This window comes from Protopterus annectens, chromosome 1.part2 (assembly GCF_019279795.1).
Source record: "Protopterus annectens isolate FY-2018-M chromosome 1.part2, PAN1.0, whole genome shotgun sequence".
In the NCBI taxonomy this organism is placed as follows: Eukaryota; Metazoa; Chordata; order Ceratodontiformes; family Protopteridae; genus Protopterus; species Protopterus annectens.
Genome location: NC_056727.1, coordinates 811,077,930 through 811,097,004, shown reverse-complemented (window position 1 = coordinate 811,097,004; position 19,075 = coordinate 811,077,930). Strand labels below are relative to the sequence as shown.

General features: G+C 41.6%; 1 protein-coding gene across 5 annotated transcripts in view; it reads left to right on the top strand.

Annotated features, from left to right (window-relative positions):
• The window catches only part of LTBP1 (latent transforming growth factor beta binding protein 1), a 2,555,437-nt gene that overhangs the window by 2,512,133 nt on the left and 24,229 nt on the right, over nucleotides 1-19,075 (top strand). The window lies entirely within an intron of this gene.

Below are 19,075 nucleotides of genomic sequence, written 5' to 3'. Positions count from 1 at the left end.
TATAAGGAAAGTTATTTTATTCTAAAATTTGAAATGTAGCTATTCAGTCTTCTTTATGTGGAAATTAATTGGAATGTATTTTTGAAACATGGAAATTGTACTCTGTACAGAATTGTACCATTAAATATCCGTGAGGATAATTAATGATGCTTATACTGATTACATAAGGACTGTTGGAATTTCCATTTCTTTCTCTCCGTCTGAAAAACTGCAGAGCTAAGGCACCAAGAACTTTTACATATTATTAAATAAAGCTGGAAGTTGTATGTAAGCTCAGAAAAATGTTTATATATTGAAAGGAAAAATCCTTAGGTGGACTTCTTTGTTGACTCCTGAGCACCAACATCAGGTACAGTAGACGCTAAAGCAGAATTAGTCAAAAATTATTTTTAATGAACATGTTGGACCTCTTCTTCAATGGAAGGAAGGAGGTAAGGTGAGACATTCAAGAAATGTGAACATCCAAAGTTGTGTATTGTTCAAACTGTTTTGGCATAGTGTTGAAAAGAAACAACAGACATTTGTTCAAAGCAGCTATTTTTTCAAAGTGGCTGTCCTATAAAAAGTGTCCGTGTTTGTGTGCCTTTAGAAGGGTTAAGGTATCCCCAGCTCTGTGGCATAGAGGGATAAAGCCCTGATAATGACCCATCTGACCTCAGTTTGACTAGTAGCTTGGGTGGGGTGGAAGAAGTGGCTTTGCCAGCTCAGCCACTTCAGGAATAAAGGGGTTCTGTTTTTGATATGACCGGGGCCAGTGATAGCATTTTGGCGGCCCCCAGCAAATGTCAAGTTGGGGGGCAACCTAGGCACTTCCAGTCTGTCACCCTGTCACTGCCACCCATAATAAGCAACCTTTTAGTTTATGCTGCAAACTTCTAGAAGAAGTATGCACAGACTGAACTGTAGCTACAATGCTCTTACATTACAACAGGCCTGTGTACCACACTATGTTGGCCCATCTCACAAAGGGACATTTACAGTGATTGGCATTTAGCTGCAACAATGATACATTGCCTCACCTCTATGTACAGGTCTGGACTTATTTAAAATGTCGTCCTAGGTCAACTTTTCAGTTCACCTCCCCCCTCACCCACACACACACACACACACACACACACACACACACACACACACACACACACACACACACACACACACACCCTCCAGTCCTCCCCTCTGTTTCCCTCCATCATGTGCTCCTCATATAATACACATTACTTTTTGTACCTTTTCTCACATTTTGCCTTATTCTTCAGCTTTTTCAAGAAGCCATAACTTTTTATGTGCTGTGAAGTGCATTTAAAAGTTTTTTTCTTTTTTTACACAGCCGTTTCATCCAATGATGGCTTGAACAGAAGTTATAATTAAGGAAAGAGCTTCAGTGTTGTTCAGGTTTAGTTTTCATTGCATCCTTTCAACATACCTTTCCCAACCAAGACACCACAGTAATAGCCATTTAGCATATAACTCAAATAGGCCAGGGGCCACAAAGCTATAGGGTTATAGATGCTCTGGGATGCATTTTATGGCATTTTCGCAAGCTTTTAATCCAGTGGTGACCTAAACAAAAATCATGGGTAAGAAAAGATTTCCAGTCTTATTATTTTTTTTCTTTCAAGGAGGATCTAAGTTGTGCCTAAGGCTTACTGCTCAAAGCTGACAAAATAGTAGCACATAATAAACTAACAAGCTACCTTGCTTTCCTCCTGTTTGTTGTTTTTCCTGTGGTTTCAGCTCTTGTGATTCCTGGCTCTTTGGTTGTTTACTTGTTTTGTTGCGTTTCTTTCCTGCTTGGTTTCAAGTTGCTGCTTCCTGCTTGCTGGTTTGCTTTCCTGGTTTGTAGTTCCCTCCCTATGTTTCCTTGGCCTAGGTCTTTCCTGTGAGTAGTTGCTTCTGTTTCTTTGTGCTGGTTTTGGGCTTTTTTTGTCCAGGTTTGTACTGTTTACTAGTGAGTTTAGGAACCAAGTTTGCCCCACGGGCCAGTTTCTTTCAGTTTCCAGTTTCAAGTTTCCTCTTTCAGAGGTTACAGCCAGTAACTAGTAGTTTAGTTTCTTGCTTTGGCAGAGCATCTAGCTTTTTAGCAAACTGGTTTATAAGCTTCAGCTTGTTTATATGCAGCACAGTTTCCAACACTTTCTCTTGATTCTAATCCTATTTAGCTGTTTGTGGTCTGTACTTTACTTGATTAACAGTATATATTGCACTTGTTATTGCATTTTGAGCCTATGTTTGGTGTTATTTGTGCTGCTTTCTCATAGCATTGTTGCTTGTTACCATTATACTTAATATTGCTGTTTTTTGGCTTTGTCTGTTATGTAGAAGCTGTTGTAGAATTCTAAAATAAAGCTCTGGTTGTTTTCAAGTGTTACTGTTCCTTTTGCTGTATTGTTTTCTGCCTGTTCTGTGCTAAAAAACTGGGGAAAAATTTAGCTGTGTTTTCCTGCTTTTCCTTGTTGAGTTTGTTTCAGTAGAGCTGATTTTGGGGCTTCCTTTGTTGTTCCTCTTTACTGTTCCTTGCCGTATTCAGCAGCCAAGCCAGTTAACTTACTTGTCAGAGTGCTGGCCAGTGAGCTCAGATTGTCGCCGCCAAGTAAAGCTAGTTTGGAGCTAGTTTGCTATTGAGTGCGTTTAGTCCAGCCACCTGAGTTTTGCACACTAAAATTAAAGCCCGGTTAAGCAGGTTTAAACTATTACTACTACCTAAAGTCCACTCTTCAAATTTTTAAACAAACTAGGGCAGTGCGGTTCGTGAGTTTACTACTCAACTATTAAAATTACTTACAAACTTCTACAGTACAACTCTTTCACCCCTAACCTACTGATCAAACCTAAAGCAACCCCAAAAAAGGCAACCCCTTACTTACTCCAAGTCTCCTATTTAGTGTCACCCAACCTAGCCCCAGCCTACCCTACCCATTACCTTTTACCTCTCCTGCTAGACTTTTCTCCACCCCGGAACTCTACCCATTTCTCGTAATCGCCAGATGCCTCAGTAATGCCCTTTTTCTATAGACAACCTATTAAAAGGAGGCCTCATGTTTACATGTCCTGCAAAGCTCCTGCCAAACTTTTTCAAACCCCAAAAACATAATGTCTCCTCAGATGTCCTGGAGAACTACCTCTTCCTCGCTGAGCTAACACACCAGCCCCGAGGAGGCAATATCTTGACAAAATATAGGGCTGACACAACTCAACATAGGACTGGCGAGACCAGTCAGGACAAAAAAAGGTTAAACACACATGAACATAAGTTCACAATCATACTACAACAACCACCACAACCAATACACAACACCACACAGCAGACAGACTCACAACAGTCAGAAAAGAACACACAGTCACAGCACACAACACCCACAACACAAACAAGACATCCTCAGAACACAACACCGCAACACAGTCATTTACACACGAGTCACAGGTCACACCAGAGTCAGCACAGGCCAAACACACAACAGACACACTGGTCACGCAAGCTACACTCCTCAACACACTGAAGTCCAGAGCCAGTACAAAAGCATGGCCAGACAGCTCTGTCTTGGTGTCAACCGCAGTCAGGTCATTGTCCAGCTAGTGGTGTCAACAGACAGAGGAACTCTGATGACTTCATTGTCACGCTGGTGTAAGCGGACCACATGAAAAGCAGACTCAGGCCTACATGAATGAGACATTATGCAGACAGAGATAAGATGATGATGCAACAGTATCCTTCACCACTTGCCTTGTAACAACACAACACAGAGATGTGATGAGATGCTCTGGATGACATGGATGCTTTAACAATTGGCTTAAACACTGGTGTCATTCTTCTGGGATGAGTCTGTGGGCACCTGAGCATGCTGGCTGGACCATATTGGTTTCCATGAGCCACCCCTGCAAGGCTCACCCTTTAAAGGCTCCTATTAGCAAATACTTTTTAGACAACAAGGAAAACAAAAAAGGGTTCTAAAACACCACCAAAGAAGTTCCAAAAAAGGAAAAAAAAACTTTAAGGTAATCTTCTAATAATGGAGAAAGGTATGTCTCAAAATGCTGCACGCAGGGCCTTCTCAGCATGGAGGAAACCCCCGAGCTGGCAGGTTTTACCTCATACCATGTATCAGGCCCCAAAGCACCCCACAATATCAGGAAAGAGGGGGGTATCCATATTCATCAAGGAAACCCACACCTCAAGACTGGTGGAGGGGGTATCCAACATCATCAAGCATACCCACACCAAACGAAGGCCACAGCATACCAACCACTGTGAGAGAGTGGCATTGCACAAAACTCCAGAAACTCACAAACTCTTCCACCTCACATGAAACTCAAATGCTCCACCACACAATGTCAGGCTCACAACCACATCCAACACCCTACACCAGATCCCATCACCAAACACCATCATAACACTCTAGCCCAATTACCCTAACTATTCATAAAGGGACTCATAAACTCCCAAACAAAGAGCCCAAAGTCACCCAAATTCACCAAAACAAGAATGCCATGGAACATCTACACATCAGGACACAATGAAACATGGGAGCACAATGTTCAACACGAGAGATCAGACATCATGGTGGCACTTCATCACCTAATCATCAGATCCCCAGATCAAAAATAACCCCACCTGAAAACAAAATCCCACTCCAAATAAACTTAAAAAAGAAAAAGACAGTAAAACTTCTCAAAAGCGTCCTCGACTAAAAAAAGATAGTGTGGGCAAGACTCCCCGACGGACTTACAAACAACAACTCTCAAGCACCTGCAAACTACCAGCATGCAGGCAAAGGCAACTGCATGGAAAAGGCATAAGGCAGCAAAACAAAACTCTTTGGTCTTTGTGCAAAGGCAAGCCATGAAAACAAAACCCCAGCCATAAACAAAAACTAACACAAGAAGGAAAGTAAGAGCAAAATCCTCCAAAAATCCTTAACTTGAAGTACAAACTAAAATAAATCTCATAAAAAAATCCATAGGAAAAAAAGAGAAAAAAAAAAAAATAGAAAGAAAAAAAAATTATAAGGCCTCTCTTTAGCTATGTTAGAAACCTAGGAGGAACTCCCAGATATGCTCAGAACTAGTTCAAAATCTGAATGAGATGAAGATTGAAGATGACATACACCACACTAACATAATTGCCAACACTAAACCCTCCCCCCCCCCCAACAAAAGGAGAGATAAAAATACCAAATGAGCCCCAAACCCATCAGTGCAGCCCCGAGAACTGCTCTCTCCAAAAAAAAAACACAGCATCCATGGCACAGCATGGTGTCCCCGCGATGTGCTCCATGAACTCAATGAGAATTAAACCCACAGCTTAGGACACAGCTAGGACAGCTGTTTAATCAAAGTCTTAATGCAGGATCGCACCACTGGGTGGCTGGTCCCACTTCACAAAGGCGTTGTGCCTCCACAGACCCTGAAGACGCCCATTAGCTTGACAAGCCTTAGCTATCTTTAGCTGCATGGAGAGGATCATCATGACCCCTCATAAATATAAAGACATAGAATTTGCAGACTTGGATCCAGTTTAGTTTTTCTTTGTCAGGCAGCAGATGCCTTTTAAAACTTGGTTGATTTTTGAAAACAGTCACCAAAGCCATGATGAGGGAAAGGCAGTCCATACAGCCTACCTCGATAATGAGGGATGGCACAGGACTTGCTGAGCAGGCCTCAAGTTCTGTCCAAGTTGTCACCCCAAAGCACCTCAGTCCTGGTGTCCCACTTGTTTGGCATCTACTCTACTTTTCCAGTAACACTTAGAGGTTATGGCAACAAAAGAAGTACAAGCAAACACAGGAGGCAACATATATGAGAAGTTGCAAATGACACATCTGACACAGATATCCTTTCAACAGAAATTCCACAGAGACGGATTACAGAAAAACTGGCCAGAGACGGATAAAAAAATGTAAAAATGGCGCCAATAGCATCAAGCCAAAAGAAAAAAAAAGGTTACCCCCTCAGCAAAAAATACCAGGCAATCCACTGAGCACAGAAGAAGTTCAGGTTCAGGGAGAAGGTATCAGGGACCTGGGGACCCAGGTTGATAGTAGTCTGTAAGTTACACATTTATACCTTATCAGTTAGGAAGTCCTTCATGAATCAAGGGAGGTCATAGTAAGGGGAGGTCTCAGTCTCCCTCAAGGTCATCATCATTCAGACCAATGATTGAGTACAATGCCCATCCGACCCTTTTGGCCCGAGCAGAGGCCGAGGCCACAAACAGGCAGCCACAAAAAGGACAAAAAAAATCCAAAATAAAAAAGGTCTAAATCGGACCCAGCTCTATGAACAGCTGGATCCAGTTCAGTAAGAGAGTCGCTCCAACCTGACCTTTGCCCTACTTTGCCAGAAACCCACAAATATGTCAAACCCAGATGATGAATATGCAAAACCTCAAAACCATCAGGGCCACAAAGACCAAACGGAGACTTAAACCTATTAATAGCTATTAGGGAGCTGGGCTGATAGATTCATTCATCACCCAAAGACTCCCTATGCTGTGGAACAAAATCCCGTGACATGTGAGACTGGCCTTGGCTTCAAGAGAAATCTTGACCAATGGATGGGAGATCGCGAGATATACCCCAGGAATTACCTCAGTGTCACTGCTCCAGGCAGGCACAGCAAAAATAATGGGTATAGTTCCCCATACTAAAGGGGTGGCGTAAGCCACAAAACAATGGGCTAGGCTTATAAATGCCCTCGGGCAGATAGCCTAGTATGAACCTATGAACCTATGAACAAGCCAATTGTTGTGAGGGTACACAGGTCCTATTTGGGAATACTGCCTGCCTCCCTAACCCCTCAGAAAAAACAGTCACTGCCTGTGCATCCCTCCGATGTTAGATCGGGATGAAAGCAGAGGTTCAAATTGCCACAGTTATGTATTTCAAGTGACTGCTGGCATACATATACATGGTATACCTCCTCCCTCCTCATCCCTAACCCTCAAAGGTAGCCATCTGTATACATGCCTGATATGTGATTGTAAGGAAAGTGAAATAACTGATGATTCCAGTAATGTGTTCAATCTCTTGCTCCTACACAGTACACTGCCCCCTACACAAGCTATAGTAACATTCTCTGTACACCCCGATATCTGTGAGAAAAGTACAAGAAGCAATAACCACACTGTCCTCAGTCAAACATCCCTAAGGCTTAACTGTGATGAAAACTAAAGAAGAAATAAACACACAATCCCCAGCCCTCACACACACACACACACGCACACACACACACACACACACACACACACACACACACACACACACACACACACACACACACACACACACACACACACAAAACCTACAGCAGCTTTCTGTCCACCCACACATCTGAGCAGGGCTGGTTTTAGAATGGGTGCAGTTGAGTGCAAAGGCCATTATCAGCTTTATCCTAACAGGGCCATCTCACGGCCCTGTTCAGGTTAAAGAGTCAGAAAAATTATATGTTTTTTCTCCTCATTTTTTCCAGCCAACAACAGCTTTTGTGGAACCACCACATAGTCATGGATGATTAAAGGATATCCCTGTATCAATTTATATAGTTAGTGTACTTTGGGGTCATCATACTCCTAAAAGATCTAAGAGTCTGAATGTTCTGTGATATAGTTTATGCCTGTTTCGAAATATAATTACTTGTTAGCTGCATTTTTTACTGATACCCAGAAGAATAATACGTGTCCTGGCATTATTGGGTGTGTGCACAGATAAGAATCAGTGACATTTTACACACACACACACACACACACACACACACACACACACACACACACACACACACACACACTAGTCATAACAATATTAGTTTGTACTTATTTCGGCAAATCGCAATACATTATGCAGCACACTGATACTGCCACACTAGATCAGCCACTGCTGTGTAGCAGTCATCAAACACCACCAGGGGTAAGTCACTTTTGTTTCCCTCATCGAGGAGTAATGCATAGCTGTCACAGACCTTTCCAGATTTTGCTTATAACTTTGCTCTGCCTTTCAAAAAAGTTTGATTTACTGGTAAATCATTCAGGATTACAGACAGTCAGTAAATCCAGACATCAGAGTTTTATATGTCTTACTGTCCAAAAGATGCATGTTGATGCAAAAGGTGTTATTCTGTTACCTTTTTAAGTGAATTGGAGTAATATTTAAAGTGTGTTCCTGATTTTGAGCCTTTATTCTGCTGTTATTGTTGGCATTGCAATGAATTCTTCAGCAAAGGAGTTGAGCATTACAGTATTTGGTGTTCTGCCAGTATTTATAAAACTCCCTGAAAAAGAAAGCCAATCCTACAGTTTGGTATCAGCTCTTCATAAAATTCAAGGTTTGCATTGAGATCAGTCACTCTGAGCTGTTGATCTCTCTAATGCATTTCTTGCTCATGTTCATTATCAGCTTTATCCTAACAAGTTTATATCACCACCCAGTTTCAGGGTAAAGCACATAATCAGGAAATGAATACATTTTTTCTCCTCATTTTCCCCAACCAGTAGAAGCTTCTGTGGGGTTCCCATACAGTCAAACATGATTAAGCCCCCCCTCCTGCCGCAGCTATGGGTACTGCAGGTACCTAAAGCTGACTATGGTATTAGTTTAAGTGGAGAGAATGTCCACCAGTAGGGTTTAACTAAACCAGGGGCACATCAGTGGTAAAATATTTAATGGAATTGTGAAGCCTGTAACTTGATAAAACACTTTTACTATAACCAGAGATATCTTTGAATTTTGAAGTAGTAATAAGAGTTATTACCCACCTGGTTTATTAAGTATAAAAGATTGCTGTACTAGCTTTTGTTAGTTTAATAGACATGTTACAAAATATCAAGATAAGATAACTTGTTGTGGTTGGGGCCCCCCAGAAACAGGGGCCACCCAGCCACCACAGGGTTTGTTGGTGCCTAAAGCCAGCTATGGATATGAGACATCACTAGTGGCAGAGCCAGTGCCATAACTGCATGGTAGAGTGCCATTAATATTTTGGCAAGGTGGCTCAATGCTAACTGATATTGCATGCAGTGATGCACAGTAACATCACTGCTCTTACACCTTGTGCCACAGGAAAAGTTTAAATGGTGTATCAATCCCTCTACCTCTCATATGCAAGGCAAGCACTCTACCATTTCAGCTAATTCCCCTTTAATGATGTCATTAGCTCCACCCAATTAGGCCATATAAACACAAATCTTCTGGCTTGCAGGAAAGTATATGCGGTTCTGCCAGCTGCTCTGTTGCAGTCCATTTCCCTTTCCCAACCCACCAGTGGCATTGTCCCAGGCTCATAGGATAGTACCAGGAGCAGTATGGTAAACATGGAGCAGTGAGAGACAGCAAGTAGCTGAAGATCAGCTGGAGTGCCTGCAAATGACAGACACAAAGGTGCTAAGATATTCAAAGAAAGGTCCAGGGACATATCCACAGAAGTGGAAAGAGACGCTTCCTGAAGTGTTTGCAAAACCAGGAATTCCAGGCATACTGTGAAAGGATTATGTGATAAAGGGATTCCCTAGTATATCAACAATAGCAGCCATAAAGGCCATTGAAATATTGCACCCTAAGTTTTTAACGTTGAAAGATTACTTAGAAAGTCTACTCAGTGTAGACATTGTTCAAGAACAGAAAGATGTGAAGTAGCTAATGCTAACTGAAATGTCAGCTGGAAATGCAGATTACTATGTGTTGTCAAAAAAGACATTTAGTGATTTAAGACAGGTGTTGAAAACAGACAGTATTCAAATAACATCGCTAAGTAAATATCATAAAGCGAAGCAGTGCATGCGAAACCCAGGCAATGTGCTGTTTCATGATGTATAGATGGATAACGTTCAAATGCAATATGTATTTATATGCCTTTCAGTAACTGGTTGAGGTATTTTTTAACAACATTCCATTTATTTGAAAAATATTTAGCTTTCCAGAAGGCTGTGCAAACTCAGAATAGGTAAACGGAATAAAGCCTTGCAAGGATGAAACTCCGTGATTTTAGTGTGATGGGATTGCCTTCCACTTCACCCCAGGCCATAGTTATTAGTTTAGTTTTTTCACTCGATAGTGAAATGTGATTTTATTGATCAGCATCTCAGCATCATCTCCACATCCGTGTCTTTCTACCTCAAAATAAGGTAAATTTATTTTTTAATTCTTTAAAAAAATGATGGTATAATATGAATAGATGACAAAATATCTGGCACTGTAGCCTTAGTCAGAATCCTTTTCTATACTTTGTTTTGTTGCATAAATGTAAAAGTGGTGGAGCTGTCAGCTATTTGTACCTCACCTATTATTTCCTATTTCTGAATAAGAAATGTGACACTAGAGGCCGCGGAGGGATCAGTAATTAGGGAGGAAGAGGTGGTAGAGAACCTGGAATAAGATGTATGTCACGTGCCGTGGCAGGAAGGAGCGGGATACTTCCTCAGAGGATAGGGAAACAAGGTAAGAGCATTGATGTCATCAATGCTGAGACAGACAGGCTGTATGGGAAATGGATCAGGGTACATTCAAGTAAGTCTGAGGAATGATGGAGTAACCTGAGATGTCCTTCCACTCCCATGTTACAGTACTCATAACATGAGGGATTCTCCACATAGGTGACCTGAACGTCTGGCCAGTATACAAAAGACTTTCACTACTGCAAGATATATGAGACATTGCACGAGGGCAGCAGGAAGTTTAAGCCATAAAAGTGATATCCAAATATACACTTCTCAGAAGTTCTCTGCCACCAGGTCGAATGCCATCTTCTCTTATTCATATGATTGCCAAGTGGTTGCTGTTTTCAGATAAGTGTCCCATTGTTTTTTTTCTTGTATTATGTTTTTGCTACTGCTTGTTTTTTGAGGTTCATGTCATCCAAAAAAGGCAGGTGCCATTGTGGAAGACAGATTCTACATAAAGACAATCATGACCAGTGTCTGTTCTGTCTAGGATCCACACACAATTATAAGGCATGTGGATTTGTCAGGCATTTGTCCGTAAGATCATCCACAGTCATCTATCTGCCTTAAATATTTGTCTGGAGAACCAGAGACCTAAGCCACCAGCACTTGCTATGGTGGGTACATCGGGTCTGTCTGGTATGCCTCTGAAGAAGAAGGTCAAAAAACTTAGGTCTGAGTCTTTGGCTGCACCTATGAATCTGGACATCCCTCTCAAGGCTGATGAAGGCCCAGAGGTCTGTACGGCTGCTGGTTCTTTTCCAGAAGTGGGTACCACTTCAGAGACTGTTAAGGAAATTGCCATTAGCACATACACAGAGGTTTCACAGATGTCGAGTTTGGATGGTAAGGGGAACCACAGCTCATTTCTTCAGATGGCATACAAAGTACTTCTCTTTACATAGCCAGTGAAGAGAGTCTGATGTCTGTGCCAGAGGTTAGGCCTACGTCAGTCCCTTCTTCTCAGTCTAGGGCAGGTCCTCCTTTTAAAAAGAAAGCGACAGCTAAATCATGTTTCACCTCCTCAGGTCCCCAGTCCAGACTGGCAGGCCTTTTCACAGAGCATTCTTAATACCTTTATGGCTTTGAGACCTTCCTCTGCAGTTTCTCTTCCCCCGGTCCCCGGTTTCTCCCACTTCTATTCCAAGGAGCCCTCCTTTGGAGCAGGAGCCTTCTGAAAAAGTAGTTTCCTCTTCAGGTGAATCTCTTGCCTATTCCACCCAGATAGCTTCTCCTTTGAGTTAAGCTTCCCCTGAAGTAGAGTCAAATGGTACTGACTTCCCCTGAGGAGAACATCTCTTTTGGAGAAACCATTTCTAGGATGAGAAACTTCTTTAAATGGGACTGCTCTCAAGTCTCAGAGGTGCAGAAGAGGTGCTATGATCTCTTGCAGATTGACTCCCCTTCTACTTTGGATGCCTTCTTGTCAGAATCCAAGGAACCTGAGTCTCAACCATCTGCCCCAAAAAAGCCAGATAGGTGTTACAAGGTGCCAAAGGACAGTCAATTTCTTTTAAAATGTTCTCCTGCAGATCCTGCTGTTATCTCAGTGTCTGCATATAGACCTTTTGCTTCCATCTGATAAAGGCAGACAGATGATGGAGAGACTGGGTAAAAAGTATATACTTCATCTACACTGACCTTCACGGTCATTAATTACCAAACGCGTATATCCAAATATGTTTTGGCCCTGCTCTTTCAGGCTTCACAGCTGCTGTCAGACCTTCCAGACACTGCAGTCAAAGTTCAGCTCTCCTCTCTGTTGACAGCCTCTTCCCAAGTGACTTATCATTCCATAAAGTGCAGCTGTGATGCAGATGAAGTTTCTGCCAGATCTGCATTTGGCTCAGTCCGTAGAATATATTCTTGGTTGAGGTTACAGTCCTTGCCTGATGATATCAAAGAAAAATTTATGGATGCTCCTTTTGATATTTCTGCCTTCTGTGGAGCTAATGTTGCTGCCCTTTTTAAATCTCTTCAAGAAAAAAGGAAGGAGTTACAGGAACATAAGCATATTTTTGTGTCCCCAGTTCCTACATATCACAGGAATTATCCTTCCAAGGCACACTTTGTGAGGAAACAGTCCCATACCCCTCATTCCACTTCCAAGAAAGAGTCACGCAAACATAACTCTTCCAGGACTCAGCCAGCCACTCCTCAAAAGTCCCCATTTCCAAATAAACCAGGTAGTCTGTGACTACCTGCCCAGTCTTACAAATATTCCTCTTTCCCAGCACCTCTCTCACTCCCTTTCTTCTTGGATAAACATACTACAGATAAATGGATGCTTTCAATTGTCCAAAATGGATATTACATGGTTTGGAAGTCATTCCAACCTTCATGGGTATCTCTAAACCACCTCAAGACCAGCTTTCTCTTTTCCCTCAGGTACTTCAGGACTTGATTTTACAGGGAACCATTCTGGACATCCTTTTCCAGCAAAGAAGAAGTTTTTACTGAAAGATGTTTCTAGTTCCCAGGAAGGATGGCCCACGAGGACCCATCCTAGACCTGTCTTACCTCAACCTTTTTCTTCAAGTTCCCACCTTCTGCAAGCTGTCCCTTCAAACCTTGTTCCCATTTTTACTGCCTCAGGCCTTTCTGGTTTCTCTGGACATCAAAGCTGCATATCTTCATATGCACATTCATCCCCTTTTCAGGAAATACTTATGTTTTTCTGTTACTTCCTCTCATTTTCAGTTCTCTGCTTTGCCCTTTGGACTCTCCACGGACCCAAAGGTTTTCACAAAATCTTGGCTCCTGTTATTGCCTTTTGCAGACTTCAAGGAATCCATGTTTATCCTTCCTGGATGACCTACTTGTTCAAATGACTCATCCAGAAATTCTCCTGGAGAATCTCCACACAACCATCAGCATGCTTCTAAGCCTAGGGTTCTCTGTCAATTACAAGAAATCTAGAGATAGTATTCTATCCCACCCTCTTTCTCCCTTGGTCCTTGTATTTCTCTGGATGATACTTTGCCTCTCCTTTTTGTCCTTGGACTGGTGTTCTGACTGGGGTATTCAGTTCTGAGGATGGTACATGTGGATGTCACTTTTATGGCTTACACTTCCTGCTGCCTTTGTGTGACATCCCACATACCTTGCAGTAGCAAATGTCCTTTGTATACTGGCTGGACATTCAGGTTGCCTAGGTGAAGAATCCCTCATGTTATGAATATTGCAACAATGAAGAGAAGGTCATCTATGGTTATGGTAAGATTTTACACAACTATTCTGTATTCATCACACACCGCCACATTTTCAGAACACCTTGCAGGATATTTGTAATGATAGCATATTTTTCCATCGCAGAGGTTAGCAAATAGGTGAACACCTAGTGCATATCTGGGAATATTAACTTTACTGATAACTGCAGATCCATTTTGGAAAGATATAAAATAATATTGGCATGATGGTTTGCAGAGCTGTAACTAGGGTGGGGCAAAAGGGACAGCTGCGCTGGTTACAAGCTATCAAAGTTACTATTGGCAGATGCCAATGATGGAGGAGTTCAGTACTAACATTAATATATGAAGCTGAGAGGATACTGTGGCTCCATAAGAAAATACCAGTACTGTATTTCCAGTCATGGCTGACACGCTTAGTGGGTTTTATCAAGCAGAATGCTATTTATTTTTATGTATTTGTTCATTTATTTATTTGCCCCTCAACTCTGAGTTGAGGGAGTGCCAGTTTGGGGATCTGCATACAGGAGCAGATATGCTTTGCTACTGTTCTGATGGTTTGACCTTTATTTCTTCATATGGCTAAGCAGGACCTTAGGTGGCAGGCTGTGGGTTTCATTAACAAGGATTTAAACCAGGCAGCTTTAACGTAACAGACACATATATGTACAAAGAAAGCCATTGCGGTGTGTATTTTTTGTGTTCTGAAGGTTTACAACAAAATTTAACTTTGCAAGTTGAATTGAGGTTTGACATCTTTCTTGCTTATCCTGCTAGAAATGAAGGTGCAGAGTATGTGCTGCTGTACATTTTTGTATGACCTTATTTTCTGTTACAACTGAATATTTTTATGTACCTTAGATCAGGTTTGAAAGTGGCCTCTGAATCAATCCACTGCCAGGTTAACAGATACACAGATAGAAAGACAGACAGACTGACATTAGAGCTAGCTAGCTAGATAGATGGATGGACGGACAGATAGGTAGGTAGGTAGATAGATAGATAGATAAATAGATAGATAGATAGATAGATAGATAGATAGATAGATAGATAGATAGATAGACAGATAGATGACTAGAAAGATGGATAGACATAGACAGGCATACCTGCCATTTAAAGTGGAACCTGTGTGTTGAGAGACAGCCTTACAAGACTATATGCAAATATATAGAGCTGAGTATATTTTTCTGTATTATTCTGTATTATAGAGCTAAATTGTTGCTTAGATATCTGTTGTCTTACTGTTCTGCAAATATACAGAGATCAGTATATATTTTTTGGTTTTATAATTTGCACTCTGATTCCTCACATCTCTGTTGAAACTGTCTTCCCCACCCCACCCCTCATTTTGGTTTCTATTGCTTGTGTGTTGTTAACTCAAGGTTCCCTTAATTTGACTTAATAGCAGCAGTCTGCATTTAAAGTGGAACCTGTGTGTTGAGAGACAGCCTTACAAGACTATCTGCAAATATATAGAGCTGACTATATTTTTCTGTATTATTCTGTGTTATAGAGCTAAATTGTTCCTTAGATATCTGTTGTCTTACTGTTCTGCAAATATACAGAGATCAGTATATATTTTTTGATTTTATAATTTGCACTCTGATTCCTCACATCTTTGCTGAAACTGTCTTCCCAACCCCCACTCCCACTCATTTTGGTTTCTATAGCTTGTGTGTTGTTAACTCAAGGTTCCCTTAATTTGACTTAATAGCAGCAGCCTGCATTTAAAGTGGAACCTGTGTGTTGAGAGACAGCCTTACAAGACTATCTGCAAATATATAGAGCTGATTATATTTTTCTGTATTATAATGTATTATAGAGCTAAAGTGTTGCTTAGATATCTGTTGTCTTACTGTTCTGCAAATATACAGAGATCAGTATATATTTTTTGGTTTTATAATTTGCACTCTGATTCCTCACATCTCTGTTGAAACTGTCTTCCCCACCCCACCCCCTCATTTTGGTTTCTATAGCTTGTGTGTTGTTAACTCAAGGTTCCCTTAATTTGACTTAATAGCAGCAACCTGCATTTAAAGTTGAACCTGTGTGTTGAGAGACAGCCTTACAAGACTATCTGCAAATATATAGAGCTGAGTATATTTTTCTGTATTATTCTGTATTATAGAACTAAATTGTTGCTTAGATATCTGTTGTCTTACTGTTCTGCAAATATACAGAGATCAGTATATATTTTTTTGGTTTTATAATTTGCACTCTGATTCCTCACATCTCTGTTGAAACTTTTCCCCACCCCCCGTCCGTGTTCTTGGTTGTAGTTTAAATTTGGTGGCTTATGCAGTGCCTGCCCCACTGTAGATTTGATCTAGGACATTCCCCCAGTCCCATCTCTTTACCGCATTCTACCTAATTAACACTTTCTGCACTTGCTTTTAGTCCTTTTTTAATTTAATTACATTTTTTTCAAACTGTGTGTGGACTAATATTGCTGCATACTCAAGTGTGCCAGCTTGCACTGCATGTGAATTGTTTTTACTACTGTTTTTGCTACTTGTCTGAAAAAAAAAATTGTAAGCCTGTTTCCGACCTTTCCTGTAATTAGTGTTCCAGATACAGATTTACTGTATCCAGGACTATTTGTAAGCTTCTGAGCCCCCAAGCCTTTCTGTGTTGGAGGGAAGCCTTCTAGTTTATCAGTGGGAGTGGTAAGCACTAGGTAACCTGTCTACCACATAAGGAGTGGTTCTGGCCCAGAGTTTGTAGTTATTGGCCGTTTGGGCAGTCTTCCATCTCTCTCAACTTTCTGATTTGAAGGCCTGCATTTGCACTTGTTTCTGTCCTGTAACTCCTGGGCCCATCTCATTTGCTCACTCAAAAAAAAAAAAAAAATTATCTGCTTTTACTGTATTTGTGTTTCTTCCTTCTTTATTTTGCTTTTGCATCATCTTAAAAGTACTCAATTGTATTTATTACTGCTTGGTGTAACTCATTCTAAGCCTTTTAGTTTAAGCACTTGGGCTTCAGACCAGTTGTTTTACATTAAGAAGGTTTGTGGTCTGCACTGTAGTGGCAGAACAGGTAGCTTACATCCTTCTAAGTTGGGAACTGCTGATTGAGGGCTCAGTGTCTGTTATTCTAAAAGTGTATTAATTCTGGTTTAAGCACTTGGGCTTTAGGCCAGTTATTTTACATTAAAAGGGTTCGTGGTCTGCACTCTTGTGGGAGGAGAGGCTGGACCCTGCCCTTCTGAGCTGGGAATTTCTGGTTAAAGACTTATAGTGCCTGCATATTTGAACTGCTTCTTACTGAAATTGGTACACCTTGTTTGCTGTAGCATAGACTAGATCCAGGCCTGCTGAATCTAGCTTTGTTTGTATAACTTGAGCACTAATCCAGGCATTCTTTAAAGTATTAAATTGTATTTATTACTGCTTGGTAGTAACTTGATTAAAGTGTAGCTATCATTCTAAGTCTTTTGGATTAAGCCCTTGGGCTTCAGCCTAGTTGTTTTACATTAGGAAGGTTTGTGGCCTGCACTGTGGTGGCAGGACAGGTAGCTTACATCCTTCTAAGCTGAGAACTGCTGATTGAGGGCTCAGTGTCTGTTATTCTAAAAGTGCATTAATTCTGGTTTAAGCACTTGGACTTCAGGCCAGTTGTTTTACATTAAGAAGGTTTGTGGTCTGCACTGTAGTGGCAGAACAGGTAGCTTACATCCTTCTAAGTTGGGAACTGCTGATTGAGGGCTCAGTGTCTGTTATTCTAAAAGTGTATTAATTCTGGTTTAAGCACTTGGGCTTCAGGCCAGTTATTTTACATTAAAAGGGTTTGTGGTCTGCACTCTTGTGGGAGGAGAGGCTGGACTCTGCCCTTCTGAGCTGGGAATTTCTGGTTAAAGGCTTATAGTGCCTGCATATTTGAACTGTTTCTTACTGAAATTGGTACACCTTGTTTGCTGTAGCATAGACTAGATCCAGGCCTGCTGAATCTAGCTTTGTTTGTATGCTTGTTGTTTGTTTGCTTGTTATTTCCCTGAAATGCTAATTCCACCTAAAACGCGGCTTTTCAGCGCTTCTGTGGATCCCTAGTGATATCTGCATTGCTTACTGTACTTATTTCCTTGTTTCACTTGAAAGAAAGTTACTGTTTGTCATTTTTGCATTGAAGTTACCTGTAACACATTGCATTTAAGTTACCTGGCACTTGCTCACTAAAGCAATTATATAAGTCAGCACTAAAAAATTAAAAGCACTACACCCTCACAAACTCCCCTTGAGTACCTTGTTTCCCACTGGCCCTTTTTTTTCAATTATAAACAAATTCCCAATACTATTCTAGCATGTCCAAAGGTCAGCTGTCAATCTCCTCTCCGGTCCAGCTGGTGAATCTGGGAATCTTGAGGCAGTGTTACAACTGCCTCATGTACACAGACAACCCTCTCCTCCTCCCAACAAATTCCAACACAAGTGAGAGATGCAACCATATAGCCATACTGGAGGCTAAGCTCTCTCAACTCAGTACTGGCAAAACCAGTCAGGAGGAGAAGGAAACCACACTCACTACAATTCCAGTCTCACATAGACCTACCACGACAGCAAACCAAACACATAAACACACAAAAACATACTCGGAGGCTCTAAATAAAAATCTGCCTAAGCAGCAGAGACCTCCAAAGCAGACACCCAAGCAACCGCTACCCCAAAACAAAACACGTGCAACACATAGCTCACAAAGCCAGTGTGCTGAACAGTCACAGCCCTTAAGGCTAAACAACACACCTGATACACTTGTAATAGGTGACTCTATCATCAGGCACACTGACGTCCCGCTCACCAGGCTGAACAAGGAGAAGGTCACAGTGAGCTGCCTGTTGGGCGCTAGGATCTGTCACATAACACAAGCACTCAGGTCACTCCAAGGCAAGTACAAATATGACTCAGTCATTGTCCATGCTGGTGTGAATGACCTGAGATGTACCTCCCTGGACTACATGAAAAGAGACATAGACGAGCTCTCTGAGCATGTAGCCCAGGACGGTATGACCCTGACCTTGAGTAGCATCTTACCCTCACCAAGAATGATGCCACAATATGAAGACAAGATGATCAATTTCAACAATTGGCTTAAGTATTGGTGTCATTCAAAGGGGATCCAATGCCTGTCAGCCTGGGATGACATGCTCGACAAGCCACGATGCTTCGCTAGGGACGGCTTGCACCTGTCACCCCTGGGCTTTCGGATATTGGCAAAGGCTGTTGCTACCCCCATAGTGCCTTTTTTAGGCAAGGCTCAAAAGACAAACCCACCTCCATAGGTATCACAAGGGATAAGAAACTAAGAGTAATGCTACTCAACGCCAGATGTCTAAATCTCAAGATGCACGCACTTGAAACTCTCCTTAGCATGGAGAACATCGATATCTGTGCAGTAACAGAAACCTGGTTCAAGGCTTCCAAGAGCACCCCAGCACTACCAGGTTATACCTCATACCATGCTTTTCGGC